Below are 23,604 nucleotides of genomic sequence, written 5' to 3'. Positions count from 1 at the left end.
TATATGCAAAGCATTGTTAATTACTACACAAAGTAAGTATTATCATTGTTAAAAATATTCAATATATTGAGTATAAATATGCAATTGGCTTAAAGCATTATAAGGATTCCATTTAGCGATTCAGGAATCAGGCAGCATCCAGTCTAGAAAATAGAAGGAGCTCTGCCAGGTGTGGCAGAGGACTGTCTTTTGTAAGGCAGATTTAGCAGAAATGAGGAAACACACTGTGCCAAAAGCTGATTAGTTATTATCAGGCTAAGTTCCTTGCACAGGTTAAAGCACAGGGAGATCCTTACTAAGCCACTTCAGGTTCACTGGACCTCTTTTGATTGGTTGCTGTAACTTATCTATCTTTTCTCTTTTGTTGGATTTTGAAAACTGGCCTGTTTGGGGACTTGGCTATCATCTATCTTTTGATTTTTCTGTTGAGACCTTATAAGCCAACAACTTAAGTCTTGGTTTGGTGATGTGGAATGTAGCATGAGTGGCTCCACTTTAGGCTTGCTTCATTTTCATTAGCATTGTTATTGTCTTCTATGATATGAATAGGGGCTTTTGAAAACTGTCAACAATTAAAACTGCATGACAAAAACATTTGATTTGTAGTGCTGTTAGCCTTCCATTTAGAAGTCTATTGAGATTGACATTATAGACTTTTTGAAACCATTGCAGTTCCTTTTTCTCCAGCTGAGAATTCCAGAACATCCACTTACAAAAACCTATTGAATGATTCATACCAGTTATATTACATAATTAAACTTATAGGAAAAGTGGGTTGGGTGGAATTGGTAGTGGGAAAACACAAAGAGGAAAAAGATTTATTTTTTCTGGAGACTTTTTTGTTTTTTTAATAATTTTTTTTTTAGTTGTAGGTGGACACAATACCTTTATTTTACTTATTTATTTTTATGTGGTGCTGAGGATTGAACCCAGAGCCTCACACATGCTAGACAAATGCTCTACCACTGAGCCACGACTCCAGCCCAAGACTTTGTATCTTAAAAATTCTTTTGAAATATCATGAGAAGAAGGAAAACCTTAAAATGTGTTATTTTAGTAGTTAATTCTGCTTCTGTCAGTTTGCTCTTTAGAGCAGCAACAATTAAATTCAATTGATGAGAGGTAGGAAGGTGTGAAGACGCTGTAATAAAGACTCTAACTTCTATGAAGTGGTCTTATATTGACCAAATGATTGATTTTCCAAACAATTAGTCAGTAGTCAGTTAATTAACTAATATCCACCAAAAAGTTAAAGTCAACATTGCATTAACTATAAACAGTGGTAAAAGCCACCATTCAGAAAATGACTTGTATATAGAAATGAAAATCGGTAACATTTTGAAATATTACTCTGTTTTTTTTTTTCTTCTTGGTCTTTGAAATCTGTAGCTTTCATGATTAAAGTAGAACTTGAGTGTGAGATTGGTTGCCCTAGGGTAAAAAGAACAAAAAAGAACTCTGGAAGAGAGCCAAATTCTTGACTTTATAGCTCCCAAGTAAGTTTTTGTGATATTCTATTGAAAATATTTGTCTAAAAACTGAAGAATGTTTGAAAAGCAAAAACTACGCATTGTTGAGACATAAGAGGTTTTCAAAAGAATAACAGAAGTGGGCTTCAATACTCACACTGAAAACATGGAATTTACTTGAAAAACCATAGGGCTGGAGAAAATGAACAGAGCCATTTCCTTTACTTTAAAGGAGGTTAAAGTACAACTAGTTGAATTCGGGGAGATAATTGGATTAGATGTGATTGGGGCTTAGTTGCTGGTAGAATCCGGAAAGGGGTAATTGCTACATACCCTTCAGCAGTTATAAGCCATTCTTGTAGACTTGTGAGCACTAGTTTGTATTTTTGTTTTTATTATGTGAATTTAAAGAAACAGCTGTAATAAAAAAATAAAAATCATCCATGATCTCATCAACCAGATAATATGTATTTCAAAATTCATTCTGCTTGTTATTTGTATCTATGCATATTGATGTTTATTTGTGTGTGTATCCATATCAGTACTTGTACCTCTACTGTAGCTTTATTTGCATTTGTATCTATACCTTAGCTGTACCTTTATCTGATTTTAAAAGTAGTCTATACTGGAATATTCAGGGAATATAGTGATAGTGGAAAGCAAAAATAGAAATACAAGCAGTCGACATTTATAGAAAAACTCAGCCACACCATATTCCTTTGAATCCTAAAATATAAGCAGGGATAAATCCCCAACAGATGCAACACCTCCATTCCAACAACTTTATCAGAAGCAGCAAAAAGGAGCAATGAGGTGACTAGTGTTCTTGGGTATAGTCATGTGTAAAATAGCCATTAGGAACATGAAGTGGGTCAATTACAGAACAGCAGCTGCAAGTGGAGGGGGCTTACTTATGCCAAAGTGGTTTGTGGAAGGGCCCACATTAAGGTCTGAGGAGGTAGAGCTCTCTAGCCCCTGTGACCTTTTGAAAACAATCAACCAGAATCTGTCCAGAGCCATCCATGGGTTGTGTGTGGAATATATTGCTCACCACAGCCTAATGAATAGGAGAATCTGGTGTCTGGGAACTTCCAATGGACATTTCCTCAGGCTGACTGCCCAGACACATTGTGAACCCTACTCAGAGGCTCTGTCTGGCCCTACACAGTGTCAGAGATGGGGTGACCTGCTGTAGCCCCACAGCACCTCTGAGATGGGTGTGACCTGCCTACCAAGATGCCAATCAACTTGCTGGCTACAAGACATCACAAAGCAAGACTCCATCCCTGGAACCTTATCCCTGCCCTTGATATACCCCCTTAAAAAAACTACGGGAGCCATTTTCTAATTGTCTAACCATAACTCCTGTGTGGACTGGATCTTTCAGGTGCTCCATTCTTTAAGTCTAATTCTGACTTTGTTGTTTGTTCTTCACTAATTATTCTAGATTTTAATTTCTTAGGTGACTTACACCCTCCTTGGCAGGAAGAAGAACCTCCCTAAGGAGGCGCTGGTCACCTCCCTATAAGAATCTCCTTCTAGGGCAGAGCACAAAGCTGCCAGGAGAAGATTCAAAATTGGTCAAGATATGGACAATAGCAGGGAGGAAAGAGGATGTCAGAATGGGAAAAGGAAACAGAACCAAAAAGTTTCAGAAGACAAGCCACCAGGTTTTTGAATATTATACACAAACACTAGAAGCAACAGCTCTGTAAAGCTGGAAAACACCTTTTGAACCAGGATCCCTTCTAAAAGTTCAGGAAAACAATTTTACATAAAAATGAGCAACAAAAAGGTGTCAGAGTTAAATCTCATTCAAAGTTTCAAAGATGCAAAGAAAATAAGGAGGAGAATAACATCTGTACAAAAGACATAAGCATGAAGAATTACATGCCTGTAAAACAGATCAAAATTATAATCCGCTATTTCCAAACAAGTTTAAAAACATTCAAATGTGACATAAGGTATAAATGCATGACATATTTCAGAATTCAAATAAAGCCAGAAATAATGTGCGAGAACTTAAGATAGAATTAGTTATAAAGAATGATCATATAAGGATAAAGTAAGCATAGCTAATACTACCTTAAGAAAATAAAAGACTAAAATTAAAATTTTAAATCCAACTTAAAAAAAATGGAACACTGAAGATAGGCAGAGAAGACACACCACATAGATGATAATTTCTGGAGAAAAAAAAAGCAAAGTAAGAAAAAAGAATAAATACTCAAAAGCATAATTAAAGAAAACTTGTATGAAGTTAAAAAAAAAAAAAACATGTGAAACTTCTTATTGAAAAAGTTCATCATCAAAATTTAACCTGTGTCTCTGAACTTCTACTCATGAGCTTCTCATAGGAGCAGGACCTTCTCATAGGAACAGTCCAATCCTCTTTGGACTGTTCCTGTCCATGAACCTGCTCATCATCCTGGTGGTCCACTCTGACACCCACCTCCATATCCCCCTATACTTCTTCCTCTACAACCTGTCCTTGGCTGACATTGGTTTCATTTCCACCATGGTCCCAAACATGATTTTAAACATTCAAACTGACAATGAATTCATCTCCTATGTGGGGGGAGGGGAGAAAGAGTGCATCATAAACTAACATACTATGGAATGAGCACCCAGTAAGACTAACACCAAGCCTTACTTCAGGGAAACTCCTGGAATCAAAAGGGAAAAAGTATCCTTTGGGCATCTGAACAAAAAATAAAAGCATATAACTTATACCATCATACAACAAGGGCAATTTTTTATTCCAGAAAAGAAATAAACAGCTATATATAGACATGTTTAATACCTCAAGGACAGAAAAATGTAAAATAAGAGCCTTATATTGAGAAGAATTATAACTAAAACAGACTCAAACTGATACACACTTGAACTCAGAAACTGAGAGAATATTGTGCTTGTGAGCACGTCCAAGAGGAATCTGTTGGAGAGCAAGGTTCAGATGACCAAAACACGGGTGATATTAAAATGTGGAATGATGATAAAAATACATACTTCTAAAACTAGAAATAAAGGAGAGTCATCATAAAAGGAGATTATAATACAAACTTAATAGTGGGAAATGAAGAAGGGAATAGGCTATGTAAAAATTTAAAAAACTATCTTATTCTTAGTTCTCTTTTTAATTTCTTCAGTACCAGAAATTGAACCCTGGGGTGTTTAACCACTGAGCAACATTCCCAGTCTGGTTTTTTTTTTTTTTTTTTTTTTTTTTTTTTAAATTTTGAGACAGGATCTCACTAAGTTGGGGAGACTGGCCTGAATTTGCAATCCTCTTTCCCCTGCCCCCTGAGCCATTGGGATTACAGGAGTGTGCCACTATGCCAGGCTGAAATTATTTCTAACACTTATTACTGGTGGTGGTATTATTAATATTACTATTCTTGTTCTAGTCTGTATATAATTTGGGATAAAGCAAGGACATCTCCTCTGTACTTGAAAACAAAGATTTTGGTATGAGAGAAAAGAGATATAAATTTAATGTAGAAGAGGTTAATTAAAACTAATTTATTTGAGACTGCATATATGTATATTACATGCATGTGTATAAGTATGTGTATGTATGTATGTATATATATATACATTATATATATTTATATACTATATATATATATATATATATAATCTCCACTGAAAAGACCTAAAATCAATGACTCAATGTCAATACAGTAGCAATGTGTAAATCTGGTGACCACACTGTCTTGAAATATGATGGCTTCAATATGTAGGATGTCAGATTCTACACAGAGGGCCAAAGAGGTACAAGCCGAGTTTGGAAAATATTTTTACACTAGGCTGCAAGGCAGTTAGTAGAAACTTTTAAAAATCATGTCAAAAATAATTATGTTTACTTTGAATTGCCTCCCACTGGCCAGATACAGGATTGATTTCATAAGGCTAAGAAATACAATATATTGAAAATATGATGAAATCGTAAAATATGTTTAAATACATGAATTTCAGGTGATGTAAAAGTAATTAATCACTTGTTAAAAATATAAAAGAATGAATATGTATCTTAAGAAATGGTACTTACTTTCTGTTTAGAGAGAGAGGTATTTATGTTGCCTTCTTATATGAACTCCACCAGTGGGTGACCAAATGGTAGGCAAAGGAAAAAAAAATTATGAAATTATTTTAAGATAATTTAAGAAATGATAGATTTAGAATATCATATATATAATATATTATATATATATGATATACATATATATTATCACAGAGTGAAGTCCTGGGTAAATTATTTCACTTAGAATATAAAGGAAACTGGTAGCTTCTCTCACAACTCCTTGCTGAATTAGTCTTTCTCTCTCTACATGAATAAAATATGTATTATAAGTGTTATTTATAAAACTGGAATAACTCTATAATCTTTTTTGCATATTTAAAAAAAGTTAATATGAACATTTTTCTTTCTTTTATTATATATTTACCATACATCACTACATTAGTGAGGACTACATAATCTGGTATATAGGCATATAACATCAGGGCCATAATTTAAATAATGTGCTATTTTTATTAAACACTTACTTTTGTGCCTTAGGTACTTATTCTTCATTATGAATATGTTTTCAACAAACCCTTTTGTACTAGAATGTTTCCTATAGCCATAGCTATTTTCTTAGGAAAGCAGAATTATTAGTCAAATATACTCACTGATTTTGTTATTGTCAAATTGTCCCCCCAAATTTTCAAGTTTATGTGTCCACTAGTAGACTAATAGGGTATAGACTTCCATACCACATCTGGCTCCCCCTACATCCTTTTTATGTTCGCATTTTGTGAAAGTTTGTATTAGTAAACTGGGTAAACTATATTATGTTTTAGGGAAAACAGTTTTCTATTTGAATATAATTTTGAGAACAAATGTTTTATTTTACAAACATTTCATTCATCTGTAACTTTAAATAATCTGTTTAAAGGAGGAACCCCCCCATTTTTGATGCTTCAGATACCAATTGCAAGTAGTAAGCTGTTACCTATACTTCTAACTAACTGGCTATGAATTGGGAACTCCCATGACTTCCTACTTAGATTGAATTAATTTGATGTAACAGTTCAGAGAACTTAAGGAGATACTTACACTTATCAGTTTATTATATTGTTAAAGGTTATGTTAAAGGATATAGATAAATGGCTGGATGGAAGCAATATATGGGAGGTATGGGGGAAAATGTACCAAGTATCTGTGTCCTTTCTGGACATGCCACATTTCAAGTTCAACTAGCCAGAAGCTCTCTGAATGTGTCTTTTGGGGTTTTATGGAGGCTTCATTAGGTAGGCAAGATAGATTATATCATTAACTATTGATAATCAACTCAAACTTTAGTTCCTTTCTCTCCATGGGGGTCAGGAGATGGGACTGAAAGATCTAACCTTCTCATCATAAGGGTGGTTTCCTGGCAACCAGCACCCATACTGAGGTATCCAGGAACCCACGAAGAGTCACCATATTAAAACAAAAGGTGCTTCTAGCTCCCAGGAAATACCAATGGATTCAGAAGCTTTGTTTCAGTTACTCCAGTCACTCAGGAAATTACACAAATCTCAGGAATCCTGTGTTAGAAATTGGGGTCAAACACCAAATATTAGCACAAAATCTTAGAACAAAAGGTTCTTCTACTGCCCCTGTATACCAGGGTTTTTTGTCATTCATGTTAAGGACTAGGTATGCGTGTGTGTCATAATATCACATGTTTAGTGTCTCTTTTTATGTCTGTAATGTTTGGCTTTGTATTACTCTAAATAAAGCCTTCAGTGATCCTTTTCACTATTTACAATACTTTTTACTCTTAAATCTTGGTGAAACATAAATAAAATATATGAAGTAAAATAAAATACAGAGTTTTATCTGGCTTCATTTATTTGCAAAAATAATTTATCAGTCACTAAGGACAATAAACAACTTCAAATTCGTCTAGAAATGGGACAGATACTGAATTTAACAAAGTGTTTAAGGTTAACCACAAAGCATTTACTATGATGAATGTTGGTTCAATTAGCCTCTTCATTGGCTTCTGCTTTTAAGAGCTAAAAGCTAAGGGAAACTTCAGCTTGGGTTTAAAAATTTTCTGGAAATTACTGAACATATTTGAGAATGAACACCAAATTCCCCCCTTGAAACCATCTTTGACATGTACTTAAAGTGGATTCATAACCTGCTGTGGGTTAGGAGATTTCTATAATGCAGGCCCTGATAATGAGGGCTTGTTGTGGCTAGGATTGGGCAACTATCCCCTTTCCTGACAGTGACTGCTCTAACTGACTCCTAGGTACCAAGCGGTGAATTTAGACTGGCTTCATAGAAGCATAAGGGAATCCTTGAAGGAACTAATCATGTGTATGCAGCATCTTTTAAAAGGACAAAGTACGAATTTTTAACAGTGGAGCTCCAATAGTCTCTTGTTAATATTTTTAGTATATTTCCCAGTAGATTTCCATTTTTGCCTAATATATTTATTAAAAGTACTTCTTGCTATTTCAATCTGTCACCCTGGGGCAAAAGAACACAATATCTCTCTCCAATGCAGAATTTTGAACTTAAGACAACTTTCTTTCTCTGTAAGGGAGATGTGTAGTTCTTCATATTGTTCTTTTTCTTTGTATTTTCACTTATTTCATCTGATCCATCTAATTCATTAAAAGATACTTCAAAAATATCTCAGGATGTATACAGCCAGTTAGTTAGAACTGAAGATTTTTGCAGGACCTACAGTTTATATAAAGCAGAATGAACTAAGGCCAGAGAAGTTATTACTTTCTATGTTCCCAAGTTCACAGCTGATTGATTTATTTAAAAACATTTATTTTGGTATCAGGAGTTGAACCCAGGAGCATTTAAAACTGAGTCACTTCTTCAATCCTTTTTTTTTTTTTTAAAAAGTTCTTTAATTTATTTATCTATCTATCTATCTATCTATTTTTTGATACAGGGTCTCTCTTAAGTCATTAGGGCCTCATTAAGTTGCTGAGGTTGGTCTCAGATTTGTAATCCTCCTGCCTCAGTCTCCCCAGTCACTGGGATTACAGGTGGGTACACTGGTGAGCCCAGAGCTGATATTTTTTTATAACTTTACTCAGGATATGGAATAGTTTACCTTATACTTCATATAAAAAAAGTAAAAATTAAATAATTCCCTGGCTTATTAATTACTTCCAAGATAATAAGTTATCAGTACAAATCCTCTAAAATTATATACAGAAAATAGAGTTGCTGATTTGTATAATTAGTTTTCTAGAAGCATGGAAAGGATACCAAACAATGGATACTTGCTTTAGGATTGTTGCATTGGTATTTGTTCCATAATATACCCATGCACTAGTAATACTCTATATACTTAGAAATACTAGGAAAAAAGATGGTATCAGTTTGTAAGAGGACTTTAATTAAAATACTAAGGAACCCTTGATTACCCAAACTGATGTTATCATATTAAAATACCCTTCTTCTTGACCTCTTCACAACCTTGCTGTACTGATGAATCTTCTTGGAAAAGTGGATTTCTTTTTTCTTGGTAGCATGTGCTACTCCCCTAATATGCTGTTGGACCTTTATCTCTCTCTTATTTGTTCTCTCCTATCTCACTTAAAAATTAAACATTTCAAATCTTTTCCCTTGATTTTTAAAATTTCTATCTTCATAACATTTCTAAAATATTTTCACAACTTCAATAATCATCTCTGAATTTATGATTTCAAGTACTATATTTTCAGCTTCAATCTTCTCTCAACTACAGACACTGCATTTCCAAATACCTGTCACTCTGATGCTTGTTGGTAGATCATGTTCAGTATTCCCTAGCCTGACTTTATCCCCTCCTCAGTGTCCTAAATTATCGTGATCACATTATTCTCCCTTTCTGTTAATGTCACATGTTTCTCCAAGTTATTTCTCTTCAGCTGCTCAGCATCAAAGCTTCGGAATAATTTTCCCTATTAGGTGTCATTCTCTTATTCCTGACATTCAGAGTTTTTGTGATCTAAATATTTCCGTCCCCTGTCTCCCAAGATCATTTGTTGAAACTGAATCCCTAAGGTAATGGTATCAGAGGTGTGACCTTTGGGAGATGGCTAGGTCATGAGGGTGGAATCCTTCCTTGCCAATGAGATTGTGGAGGTCTGAAGGAACTTGTTTGCCTCTTCTCTTCCAAACATATGAGGACACATGGAATGTTGTATTTAAGAGGAATGGGCCCTCATCCAACATTAAATTTTCTGGTACCTTGTTCTTGAGCTTTCCAGCCTCCAGAACTGAGCAGCAAATTTCTGTAGTTATAAATGATCAGCCTAAAGTATGTTGATGTAACAGCCCTAACAGAATAGGACTGTTGTCAGATCTTGCAGATTCTACTTCTGAAATGTTCATCTGTCCTCAATTTTGCACCTCTTCCTGCAATCCTAATTCATCTCTTCATTAGCTCTTTATAGACTCCAGAAAGAGTGAAGTATTGTTCTCCCTGCTTGTGAACACTTTTGTAAATTACCCTACAAACATATGTTAATTTACTTAAAATATAGCTTTAACTCATGTCCTCAAAAACTGCCAACAGTCCCTGCTGACTAAAAGTAGAATTTCCTGAAGCATAATAGTTTCCCTGGAAATGGCTGCAAACTACCTTGCCATTGTCCTTTCTTTCACTTTTCCACACATAGTCTACACAAAGGCTCTCAAATTTAATGTGCAACCAAATCAAACATAGATCAGGTACTGTTCTCTGAATTTTATGTGCCTTTGATTCTGTGCTGTTCACTGTCTGTAACGCTTTGATGTTGCACCATCCTCTACTATAATTCCATTCCTCTTTTTTAAGCATCATGTCAGAAGCCAAACTACCCATGAGATCTTATTTGCATAAATTTTATGTCCTTCTTCCAAATTTCCAAACATCTCTCTCTCTTTCTCTCTCTGTGTATCTCATGATACTTCATCTATATTACTTTGCATGATAGTTTCCAAAATAGGATGCAAAATTTGAAAACTGGGGTTGCTGCTTTATTTCATTCCATATTTCCTACAGATCTTGTGTACTGTACTACTTTATATGGAGTAGCTACTCCATAAATTTTACTTAAATTATTCCACATAGTTGAGGCACATTAACAGAAAGAACCACAGGTAAACAGACTTGAGTTCATAATTAATATTTATATATATTTTTTAGTTCATAATGATATTTCCCATAAATTGGAAGTTTAGATTCTTTTTAGCTATGGCCTTTTCAGAGATGTTTATGTAAATTACAAATATCAAACTATGCTCTATTGTTATATCATCAGATCTCAAGTCAGCTTGTTTGAAATTCAAAAGAAAAATGCTAAGTACTAATGAATATAAAGAAGGTTTAACATTTTTTTCCCCAGAAAAATCTAAATTAGTACAAACAAGTGGGAGGAGGTGTTCCTGCAACTAAGCTGGATTCTTTTACCAAGTTGTCCTACATAGTGTTTGAGAAGTGCTTTGTATTCTCAGTGGAGTAAAATTGCTACCCTTTGCCTTAGTTTATTGACATTCAAGCAGAGGAAGGATAGTGTCCATTGAATTGCTGGAACTGCAGACTCAAATGAAAAATGCCCCCGGGATACTCATTTCTTGTGATATTAACATGTGCCAGGAAATGTGTAACAGATGAAGAATGAAAAATCATCATTTTTTTTCTTTTTCTGTGATAAGTAAAAAATCTAGTAGTGAAGTAGAAGAAAATAATGATCACGAATAAAACAAGATGACAAGTGCATAATTAGGGAAATTATAGAGTTTAAAAGCACAAAGTAGGTTCTGTTCAGTAGGAATGGGAAAGAGAGGATTTTTCATATTGAACAATATTTCTCAATCTTGTTTTCCTTTTTTCATTATCACCCTTCTCATACATACACACCAAAGATTCTTTATATATACCCTTTTATTTCTAAAAGCTAACCTCCATGGGCAAGAAATCTTAATATTACAGATACATGAATGTCTCATCATTTGCTGTGACCTATTGGAGAGCTACAAGTCATTACAATATCTAAACTTTTTTTTCAACCTCTAAGAACTAATTTTTATCCTCTTGGGACAACATGGTTGCCATTGAGAGTGCCTAACACAGTGGTAGTAGCATGCCTAGATCTTGTCAACCAATTATATTCCCTTTGGGTCAATTCTGGCAATCTTTTCATGTCCAACTGCTCTCAAATTATTGTCCCTTCTTTGTTCTCAGCTAGTTATTTTAATCTGATTATGGCTTAAATATTGCAACTGACTGGCTTTAGGAATAACCCATTTGTAGTGAGTTGGCACATATACTTCTGAGTTAACAGAAAACTAAAAGTAACAACAACTTACACAAGATAGTTAATTGCTCACTTTGGAATTACAACACTGCAAAGTGTTGTCTTGAAGGACTCAGGCTTTGCCTTCAATTCACAATGCTCTGTCAAATTAGGATGTGTCCCTTGTTAAAGTTGGTTTCCACAATCTAGGTAACAGGAGGAGAAAATAGCCATAAAGTAAGGAGACAGTCATGTGACAGCTGCCTCTTAAGGTAAGTATCCAGAAAGAGCCACACATTACTCTGATTTATAGCACACTGCTCAGGACTAAGTCACACAGCCACATGTGGCTCGAAGGGAATGGCAATATCATCTATTCTGGTGGCCATACGTCCCAGTTAAAAACGGAAGAGTGAGAGGTTGACTGTTGGAGTATGATTTGGCTTAGATGTGAGGTATCCCCCAAAAGCTCATGTGTGGGAAAATGCAAGAAAGTTCAGAAGTTAAATGGTTGAGTTGTGACAGCCTCAACCTTATCAGTGCATTAATCCATGGATGTGCAGTAATGATGGTAACTGCAGATAGGTAGGGCATGACTTGAGGAGGTGGGGTCACTGGGACTGTGCCTTGGTCCAGGAGAGTGAAGCTCTTTGTTCTGCTTCCTTGTTGCCCTGTCCTGAGCTACTTTCCTCCCAACCCTCTTCCATGGTGATGTTCTGCCTCATCTCAGTCCCAGAGATGTGGAATCAGCCATCTAGGGACTGAGAACTCTGAAAACATGAGCTGAACAAACTTTTCCTCCTCTAATTGTTCTTGTCAGGTCTTTTGGTCACAGTGATGAAAAAGCAGACTAGAACAGGGGACTACTATAGCTTTTGTTATTCCTTCTTAGGAATTTTTGCTTAATTTTTTTATTTTTTGGTATTGGTAGACCAGTCTGTAAGACTTACTGAAATAAAAATAAAACTCATTAAAATTGACACATGGATTAAGATTTAACAAAGTACAAACTCCTTTTGTACTTTTTTTCTCATGTAGTTCTTTTCTAGGAATGATTTTATATGTTGTTACAATTAGTAGATGCAATTGTTTCTTCTTAGCATGAGAATGTTGTTGTATGTTGTTATAGAATCTTCACATTTTTAATGGCTTTAAATATGCTATAATGAATATATATATGTATTTTTTTGTTTGGAATAATTTCCTTTATCTGTTCACCAAAAGGGGATAGTTTAGTCAAAAGGGTATGATAATTTTATATGTCTTGAAATGCACTGAAAAATAATATTGCAAATGAAAACTCATTTATTACCATGTATAAGTTATGTATCTGCTTGATTACCAAATTCCTTCTTTATAGGATAAAAATACACATAACTCTTACTTCATTGTGTTCTTTTGATAATTAATAGAGTTAAACATTTCTATGAAGATTTTTTAACTTACTAATTTCAACTTCAACTGTTCATTATACTTTTTTTTTCATTTTACTATTATTTTCTACCACTTTTAATGAGCTCTGTATGCACTATAATAGAATCTTTGGTACATAAAATTTTCACATATTTGAATCTATTTCTAATTAGTATAATGAAATCATCATCTTTTTTTAAATAATAATGTAGTCTGACAATCTTTTACCTACCTTATTTATACATATGGAGTTAAATATTGCATGATACATATTGTTTCTCCAAATTTTAATCAGTTATTCAATAATTTAAAAATATTTCTTCCCTTTGCACTTATGATGTAGCATTTACGATACATAGATGTATATGTCTGTATGCATGTAGGTATAACAAAAAAATTTTATTTTTATCATGGATTCCTCTTATTTTCTTTTTGCAATGATCTCCACTGACTCAATGATGCTTACAAATATTTGACAATAGTGAATAATGCTAGATCTTATTTTACCTGATGCCATAGTTTGGACCTCAGCTGACCCTCTAAGACCAAGATATAAAAGGGTTTGTTCCCAGCTCATTACACTATTAGGAAGTAGCAGAATCTTTAAGAGATGAGGCCTATTTGGAGATAGTTAGGTCATTAGAGGAGTGCCCTTGAGGAGGATATTGGGACCATGGCTCAGTTTCTCTCTTTGATTCCTCACTACCATAAAGTAAACAGCTTCTCTGCCACTTGGTGCAGCTAGGATAGACTATGTTGCCACAGGTCCAAAGGCTATGGAGCCAAGTAACCAGGGACTAAAATATCTGAAGCCATGAGTCAAAACATTTCCTATTCTTAAGTGGATTTATCTCTGTCACTGTTTTGTCACAGTGACAGAAAGCCAACACACCTGCCATAATCTTTCTTAAAAAAAAAAAAATCTTTTGAGAGATCCACAAATATTTAAGATTATTTATTTTTGAATAGAATATCATTAGAAATCTTTAAAAAGGAAAAAATGGGCTCATAATACTTGATAGGGGGAATGAATTTTTAAGAATAGTATAATAGGGAAGTAGAGCAGCCCCCTTAAACAACCGTTCTCCCTTTGAAGTAGCAGCAGGACCACTACAGAAAACTCCTAAGAGGATTTCTGTTCTCAAATGTTAAAGGCTCACACTTAAATATCTGTCCATTATTCTAAGACTAGGTTATCTGATCACCAACCATCTATTTTGGAAATTAACTTATATGATGGAAGAGGCGGTCCAAACTCATTACCCAAAGCAGCTTTACCTTGTTTATATTGGCATATAACCAACAAACACCCTCTGGTAATTTTTCATCCTCTTTTCTAGAGACTAAGAGAAGATAAAGGAGTGAGAAAAGGGAAATAAGATTTTTTAAGACAGAATCTAACTCAGAAAGATGCATGGCAAAAAGAGGGGAAAATAATTAGGAAAGAATGTTTCAGATTTGTCGTGGTTGTTCTCTTGATTACTTCTCACGCTTAAATGTATAGGAGCATTTCATACATGCTCCTTTGAGTTATGCTAATCTTTCTAACATCTCATGGCTGATACCAAACCATAATAGTATTGCCTGGCTTAAGAATTATAGATGTATTATTTACTTTTAAGTCACTTTATATGTAAGTGTGCCTTCTGAGCTATAAGAACATAATTAAAACAAGAAATTAGGGCCAATTTTTGTGAATTTATTTATATTAGGCAATCATAGTTTGAGATGAGTTTTTAAGTTGAAAGTTGCAGTTTTATTCACTAAATCGGCCAGGCTTGGAGTTTATATCAAATTATTCTTGAGCTTCACAATTCCACTTGTATATACCAAGGCTCAATATAAAAAATAATCCTTATTTGAAACTATTCATCATTTTTTCTGGTCTAATTTTTGAATGCAAATTTAGAGGGGAGGATATCTTTTTCTGAAAACTTGATTCCAAAACCGATTAGTGGGGGGGCAACAAAAGTTCTGAATTATAAAAGATGCTGCAAAAATCAGCTGACGAATCCCACCACTTTCTTCCCTTGTCAAAATATATTCCTCAGGAAAATAAAAACATAAAAGAGAAGTCCAGATACATATCAAATGTCTAGAAAAGCAAATGTTAGAGCAGATGTTGCTTAGTCAAAGAAATGTTTATTTTTATACATTTCTCTGATTAGTTTTCTCTTTAATAGCATGAAAATGAACACACACACACACACACACACACACACACACAATCAATCTCCAGGGTGTTCTAACTATTTTTTGTGATTGTGTGGTTTAATCCATTAGAAAACTAGCAGTACATATCCCTGCCCACACTCCACTGGAGGAATCACAATTTCACAGTTTGGTTCCCAGCACTGCCTTGCAGGGCTGCTATCATAATGAGTTTTTGGCTCTGGACATGCAGGCAGAAGTCTCGTACTTTGGCTTCTCAATGGGGAAGGAGAGAAACACTAGAGGAAACAGCAATTAGATCAATATATAATAATGCAACAGCTATAGAATTGCTCCCTGTACTCATATCTATGTTACTGAAGTAGTGTGTTTCTTTCTTGTGCCCAAGTAATTTGTTTTCCAGGAAGAGTAGTACACATTTGTACAAGCTGAGACGTAGGAAGCAAGCTGAGCAATGGAGGTATTGAGAATTATTTATTCAGAGAATTATTTAATTGAGGTCTTTTTGTTTTGTTTTGTTTTGTTTTTAACAAGAAGAAAAGAAATGACTAAATCCAAGAATTTAATCAGCCATGAAACTTCGGATGCAAAAGATTTTTATGGGTAAGCTTTAAAAAAAACTGTTACGAAGAAATATTATAAAAATAAACTAGTTTAAAGGACCTAATCTCATCATATGAAGAGTTATAGGACATATTCAATTTATATTTTATGTACTTTGTAAAAAAATGCAAGATCGTAAGCAACCACAAGCATCTAAAGGTCTTGTTGCAAGTATTGCTCCAGTGCTCTGGAGACTTATGACATCAGGCACTTCACTGGCATTTATTCCTACCACAGATAATGCGATTGTTATGATTTGGATCTGGAATGTTTCCCCAAAAGCTGATGTAACTGTAAGCAGGTGGGGTGTGGCTGAATGAAGTAAATCACTGGGGGCATGGTCTTGGATTATATCTGTCCCTGGCTGTTTCCTCTCTGTCTTTCTGCTCCTGTGCTATCATGTTCTGCCTCCCCTCAGGCCCAGAGCAATGGAGTAGGCTGACCATGGACAGAACCTATGAAACCATGACTCCCAAATAAATGTTTCCTCCTCTAAGTTGTTCTTGTAAGGTATTGTGGTTACAGTGATGAAAACCTGTCTGGGCATGAATTTAGCTAAACTTGAGGACATATGGATGTTCCCTCACTTCCTTCTTTGTCCCTGGGTAAGTTTCTTAACCTTTATGTCTCTCCCTTTTGTAAGATATTTTAAAAGTGATCATATTACACTCTGTATACATACATTAAATTATCATGTGGTCTTACATTTGTGCAGATAAAAATTTTAAAAAAAGATAAAAAGATGATACGAATACTTACTCAGCAAGATAATTGTTAAGATCTATGATAACATACATAAAATTTTATTATAATGTCTATAAAAACATGGGGGTTCAACCACTAATAGCTATCATTATTCTCTCTTCTCCAATCTATCCTATATTTTTTCCTATACAACGTATGGCAAATATTTCTTACTTATATTTATGGTTTTTTTTTTTCCAGTCCTGCTTCCATAACCATGGAAGCACAGTTAATTGATTATGGCACTATATTCTACTATGATTGGACAATATTTGAATCTAATTTTCTTGGATATTTGCTGAAGTTGATTCTGTGTTATGTAGTTTTCTTTCCCTATTTTTTGGTAGATATTATAATATCTACTATGCATTGCATACAAAAAAGGAAATTAACTGAATTGTTTCTCCATTTTGACATTTGAATTTTATTAAAGTTGAATTTTTATAAGACTCTGATAATAAAGTATATAAGAATTTATTTGTGCCATTATGTTTTTAAAATTTTGTTTGCTTTTGTGTTAGCTGGGGATCAAACCTGTGGTCTTGTTTAAGCTAAGCAGGAGTTCTACCATTGAGCTATATTCCCAGCCCAACCACCAATGTTTTGAAAATTATTTTGTTTATGCACCAGGGTGAAATCAGTTTCTGTTGTGAACAGGTCATAATTCTAACCTATTAGGTTAATTTGCAAGTGCTTGATCTCTACTAGTTTCAGAAAGAAATACAGAATGCAAAGAGCAATAGATTGTGATGGTGTCAGACTTCACATGTACTTATAGAAGCTATAACCTTTAGAGAATGGGGAGAGTTAGAGCTGCCTCAAGTATCAGACTTATATTGCTCAAAAGTGGGGCAGCAATTGGTATAAACCTGAAGCAAAAGTTCTCCAAAGACTGTGTCTTTAAGAAAGGAGAGAGAACTAGGGGTACCCCTCAGTGGTACAGCACTTGCCTAGCATGCTTACGACTCTAGGTTGGATCTCCACCATCAGAAAACTAAACAAGGCCAGGAGTGGTGGCACATGTCTATAATCCCAGAAACTGAGGCAGGGGGATCTCAACTTCAAAGCCAGACTCAGCAGCTTGGCAAGGCCCTGAGCAACTTAGTGAGACTCTGTCTCAAAAAAATAAATAAATAAAAAGGGCTTAGGGGTAGAGCACCCCTGGTTTCAATCCTTGATACCCCAAAACAAAAGAGCATGAATAAATACATAAAAGAAAGGAGGGGGGAGTTTTCATAGAGAATTTAATTATTGAGAATCCAAATATTAAGTGAATAGTAGACAAATCTCTCTTTGGGAAAGAAAAGAAAAATATTTAAATTCAGGCAATTTTTTTTTTTTTTTTTTTGCATGCCAGGCAGAATCCTGGTATTCCTTGAAATTCTCCATTCCCTGTAGTATGTAACTTGTGTAGTCTATTCCCCTTTAGTGTAAACAGAAGGTTGTTACTGTCACTCCTGTGACAAGGTTGTTATATGACAAAAGTGGAAGAATCTTACTGATGGGATTAAGACTGCAGATCAGGTGACCTTGACTTAATCAGAAATGAACATTCTTCAGTTGAGTCATTACTTGAGTCTGATGAGCCATTAGGAGAATCTGAGTCCTTCCTGATAATTAGAGAGACTTGGAGCAGCAGTGATGTTCTCTTGGCCCTGAAGAAGCAAAATGCCATCACATAGACAGGGCAAAGCAGAACAGCCAGCAATAGAACAGGGACCTCAGGTTTATAGCTGCAAAGAACTGAATTCTACCAGCAAACAATAAGCATGGAGGAAGAGCCGGAATCTCAGATGAGAACATACACCAGCCAACACATTGATTTCACTGTCAGGCCTGAGAAGACAACTCAGACACCCAGTGTCCAGACTCCTGGGACTGTAAGAGAATACATCTGTTTATGGTAAACCTCTACATCTATAGTGGTCTGTTTTATAGTAACAAAAACGAGAACATGTGACTAAAAAAAATTGAACTCATTTTCTTTTTTCTATAAAGAAAAATATTACCTCTCCTTAAAGTTAACTATTTCACACAAGAGTGTTTTGATTCCACTGTGTTTTTAACCTCTTTCTATGATCTTGACTCTAGTAAGTAGTTAACCAGGCCAGGTATCCCCTTCTCTAAGACAGTCCTGTGTCTATTTCTTGTCCTCCTTTACATGTCTCCTTAGCTTTATCTCAAAGAGTTGTTATCTATAATTGCTTTCTTGAATTCATCTTCTCTACTTCACTGCAGACTAGCTTGCTCCTACTAATCCACAGGAACATTATTGACATGTTTGCCCACAACATTCTTCTTTGAGTCCAACAAACATATTTTTTTTTGCTATCACTTTTGATTCCTCAGTAACATTAACACTTTCTCTTTGCAAACAAAAATTTCTTTTAGCTTTCATCACATTTTATTCTCATTTTCCTGTTTCTTCCCTGACTTTTCTATTTTTATGAAATTTTGGTTATTCAAGGCTCTATCTTCATCCCTTTTTTTCCTTGTAAATACTCTCCTAGAACAATGTCATCACCCTCTTTATTTCAGTTGCCATGTATATATGCTGAAAATCAATCTAAAAGCCAGATATTTCTTCTTTGTTTCAAATCTGTATATCCAGTGGCTTTAAAAATGTCTCCATTTGGGTGGCCAACAGGCACCTTTAATTCAATATACATAAAGATTAATTTATTCTTTCTTTCCAGATTTAGTCTTTTCCTACACTCCCCATTTTAGTGAATTTCACCATTATCTCTCTATTTAGCCAATTAAAGGAGTCTGATATCACCTTATATTAACTTTCTGTTAGACTTTCCCCTTTCCTTTATCAGTCACATTTAATTATTCACCAAAATTTCCTCCTAGTATTATCTTATTTTTTATCCACAGTTAATTACCTTAATTAACTGCCCATATTTCTCTATATTTTATATTGTCCTCAAAGCCTATCTCTCTTTTCAACCTAGTATTTGTTTCTGTGCATAACACCTGGAGTGATTTTATACTACATGCATCTTATTATGTCCCTTTACTATTTGAAAATGCAGTGACTCCTTTTCTTCTGAGTTAAATATCAAACTCTAATAGACACACAGACCTTTCCCCATCTGCCTTTTCCCCATTGCCCTCCTCTTCTCACCTTTACAACCTCCTGTTTTACCCTATCCATGGTTCAGCACTCCAGTCATGAATAACCAGGATTCTTGCCTCCATGTCTCCTCCCTGCTTTCTCTTCTGCCTAGTAAATGCTTCCATTTATGCTTGTTTCTTTTGGTCGACAGTTATTTGTTTCTGTCAGTTGATATGTCTTCTCTGATCCATCAAACTTGGCTTAGGTGCTCTCCTTCATCCATCATAGCACTGTGTCTTGAGTTCCTAAACCAAGTGGAGTTGAATGGCTTTTCTAGAAATTCTTATAGACAATAACTTCCTTCAGGGTGTGACTGCTTCCTTTCCAGTGGTGATGCCTCTAGTTCTAAACACTGCTTGACAGTGCATAAATATTTTAGGAAAAACTTATTATTATTACTTTTAAATATTATAATTACTGTACAATATTACTTATTCCTATAAACTGGTAATTTCAATGATAAAATCCTCATATATAAAATGATAATGTAGGGCCAGGGATATAGCTCAGTTAGTAGAGTGCTTGCTTCATATACACAAGGCCCTGGGTTCAATCCCTAGCAACACACACACACACACACACACACACACACACACCCACCCAATGATAATGTAGATTACTATATATCTAGTACTGCCTCAGAACTGAAGTTATATAACTAAATTTAGTCTAGACTTTTTTAAGGAATATTGATCTCTTATATATTCTGCTTGTGTATCAGCTCAGTTCCTATTTTTTTGGTCTTATTTGTTAAAGCAAAATCAGAGAAGCAAGTTTAATACCATGTATATTTTTGGTTGATTTGTACATTTATAATTAAAAAGTACAAATCAGTGATTTGAATAACTTAACCAATAAATGTAAAAATAACATCTATCATGATATTGCCTTATTTTTAATTTATTTATGTGCTTTAAATGAATCAATTCATAGCATCTTTAAAAAACTACATGCATGCTTTCTAAAGAAGTAGACAATTAAAACATTATGTAGATGGTCAAAGCAAAGCAAGTGGCCACATGAGGAAAAATTTTTAAATATGAATTGAAATAGAAAAAAAATATATTTTTACTATGTAATTTTTCATAGTTTTAGAGAAAACAGTCTATTATCTTAGTTAACTAAACTTGAAACTGTAGCAGCAGTTCTGAGTTTACTTTCCCACATCTCCTGCTAATTTCTCTACTAAATTGCCCATCTCTGTAGTTTCTATCTCAATAGTTTGTAATTCTTCAATACCTATCTGATTCCTCATTGTTTATTTCTGTCCAAGTCAGTCCTTCATAATAACTTCTTATAAGTCTTCTCACACCATTCATATTAGAAATTATTTATGCCATTTATGTACTGTAATACATTGAAAGATTTTTCCATGGTCAAATCAATTAAAAAAAAATCCTCTGCTTGCTAAAATGCCACTATAATATCCACCCCAACATTTCATTGGCAACATCTCAATTTTTTCCTTATGTGGACCCAAAGAAGTCAAACCCAAACAAATTCTCTGCATTTCAAATTTTGTATTTCTATTATATTTTCTTCAAGATCCTGGTTTCCTAATTCACCCTTATAAAATCTTACACAAGCATCAGGGTTCCATCCATAAAGCATCTACTTCAGGAAGCAGTTCTCAATGTTTCAAATCTGACGAAGTTACTCCTCTGAGCCACATTAACATTCTCTACTGTCTTTCATCAACTATAACCTGATTATTAATATATATGTTTGTGGGCTTATATTATTAACAACACTATACCCATCTCCAAGCACTATTTGATGATCATTTTGTGAGTACAGTTTCTTGTTTATAATTCCATCCTCAACCATGCCTAATTTTGTATCTTATAATTGGATTCACTATTTTTTTTGTAGAAATGGAATTGGATTTTCATTTATTGACATACATTAAAAGAAAACAGTTCATTTATAAAATGGATTAAAAAGTTGAAATACACAGAAGTTAAAAAGCTATTTAGTTGGGACTAAATATACTAAGAAGATTTGCTGTTCAACTATTTAATTTACTGGAGTTGCTGTAGTCAGATATATTTTTTCCTTTTCTTTTAACCTTTTTCTTCCTTTTGTTTTTGCTGTACATATCTTCATGAAGACTGAGCAATGACTATTTCTCTTTCCTGATGTCAAAGAATTTTTCCTCTATTAGATTTTCCCTAGGGTTAGGCAGAGTAATTTAGAATAAACTAAACTTGACTTGAATCCTAACCCATTTCTGAAAATGTCAAAGTTTTAAATTGTGTATCTCTGTACAGGATTTGTAAAAACTTGACTTACTTCCAGATTCTGCTTTGAGCAACAAAACATACCATGTTTAAAATTGAGTTCATTTGAAGAACACAAACTAATGTCTGAAAGAAATGCCACTCAGAATATCATTTCCTCTCAGAAATATCTCAATATACTCAATATGCCTATCTACAAAGCAGCAAACTTCTAAGCTGTGCAAGTGAATGAAATTGATATTAGCCGCGCCTTCTTTTTGGGAAGAGGGTGCCATATGAATGGAGGGTAAATGCTATGTGAGGTTCATCTTTACATGCTTGTCGGGTATTTTCAGCAGCTGTTCTTTCAGAAAGTAATTTCATTTATGGATTTCTTTTTTGGGAGATGTTTTTATAAAATAGTAACCAGGATACATTTAATCTTTACATTTTTAGGAGGAAACTGCTCAATTTGGGGCATGTACATTTCTGTTGAAATGTTCCTGCTGAAAGCTGCATGCAGATCTTTTGAGAGGTCACCAGCTTTAGACTATTTTTAAATTTTCATGACAGCTTTTACACTCTCCTGAGCATGCAGGATCTAAGTTTCTACTGAAGCATGTAATTACCAGAGATGACTTAACACCTGCCATGTGGTGCCACGTAATGGCAAATGGAAGCAATGTCAAAATGGAAGATTGGCAAGCTGGAGATGGTCAAGTGAGATAACTCAGAGATTCACATATTATGGGAAAAAAGAATTTTATGCACAAGAAATGAAAACGTTTCTCTTCAAGGTGCTCTGCACCAGAGAAACTAAAGGGCTGTTTTTCGTTTGGAATGAAGATGTGGCTTCGTTGATGATTTGAACATCCTACTCTTTCAAAATTGTTTCTCACCTAATTTGTCATTTTATTTGCTGTTTCCACTCTGTGGTTGGCTCCTTTGCATTAGGGCATCTTCTGTAGTGAGCAATTCACAAAGTGAGCAGCTGTGAACAGTTGAAAATGAACCTGCAGTTGAGCTTTGGGATGTATGGTGATCACCTGCAGAGATTATTAAAGCTGAGGATTCCTGGGTTTAGCCCTCACAGATTCAGACTCGGTAGGTCAGGAATGAAGCCTAGCAATCCACATTTTTCTGAAACACTGAGTTCTTGGACTTGACTGGACTGGAAAGACACTGCTCTATCTTCAAAAAAGCTATTTTTTAGCCTAGTTCTACTCCAAGTGTAAACTGTTGGCCAGCAGGATCTTAGTGTCTCCTGGGAGCAAGATAGAATGCAAAATCACAATACCAACCTATCTACTGAGTCAGAATTTGCATTTTGACAAGATCCTAGGATGATTAATATAGCAAACACATTGGATTTAGTTATGGCCTCATAGTTCATTAGATTCACTGTCATTGTGAAGACAGAAGGGAGAGTAGGGAATGGGTGAGGAAAGTTTGGGTGGAAGTGTGTGCATTAGTTGGGAAGGTGGTGAAAGACTTGAGGCACCTTTGGTGACCTCACTAGGGCAAGCAGGACCAGATTTTATAATGATTCCAGGGGCACTTCAGCTCAGTTTAAAATAGTGTTAAGCTGTTTTGC

Source organism: Callospermophilus lateralis, chromosome 10 (genome assembly GCF_048772815.1).
Source record: "Callospermophilus lateralis isolate mCalLat2 chromosome 10, mCalLat2.hap1, whole genome shotgun sequence".
Classification (NCBI taxonomy): Eukaryota; Metazoa; Chordata; class Mammalia; order Rodentia; family Sciuridae; genus Callospermophilus; species Callospermophilus lateralis.
This window is presented reverse-complemented; position numbering follows the sequence as displayed.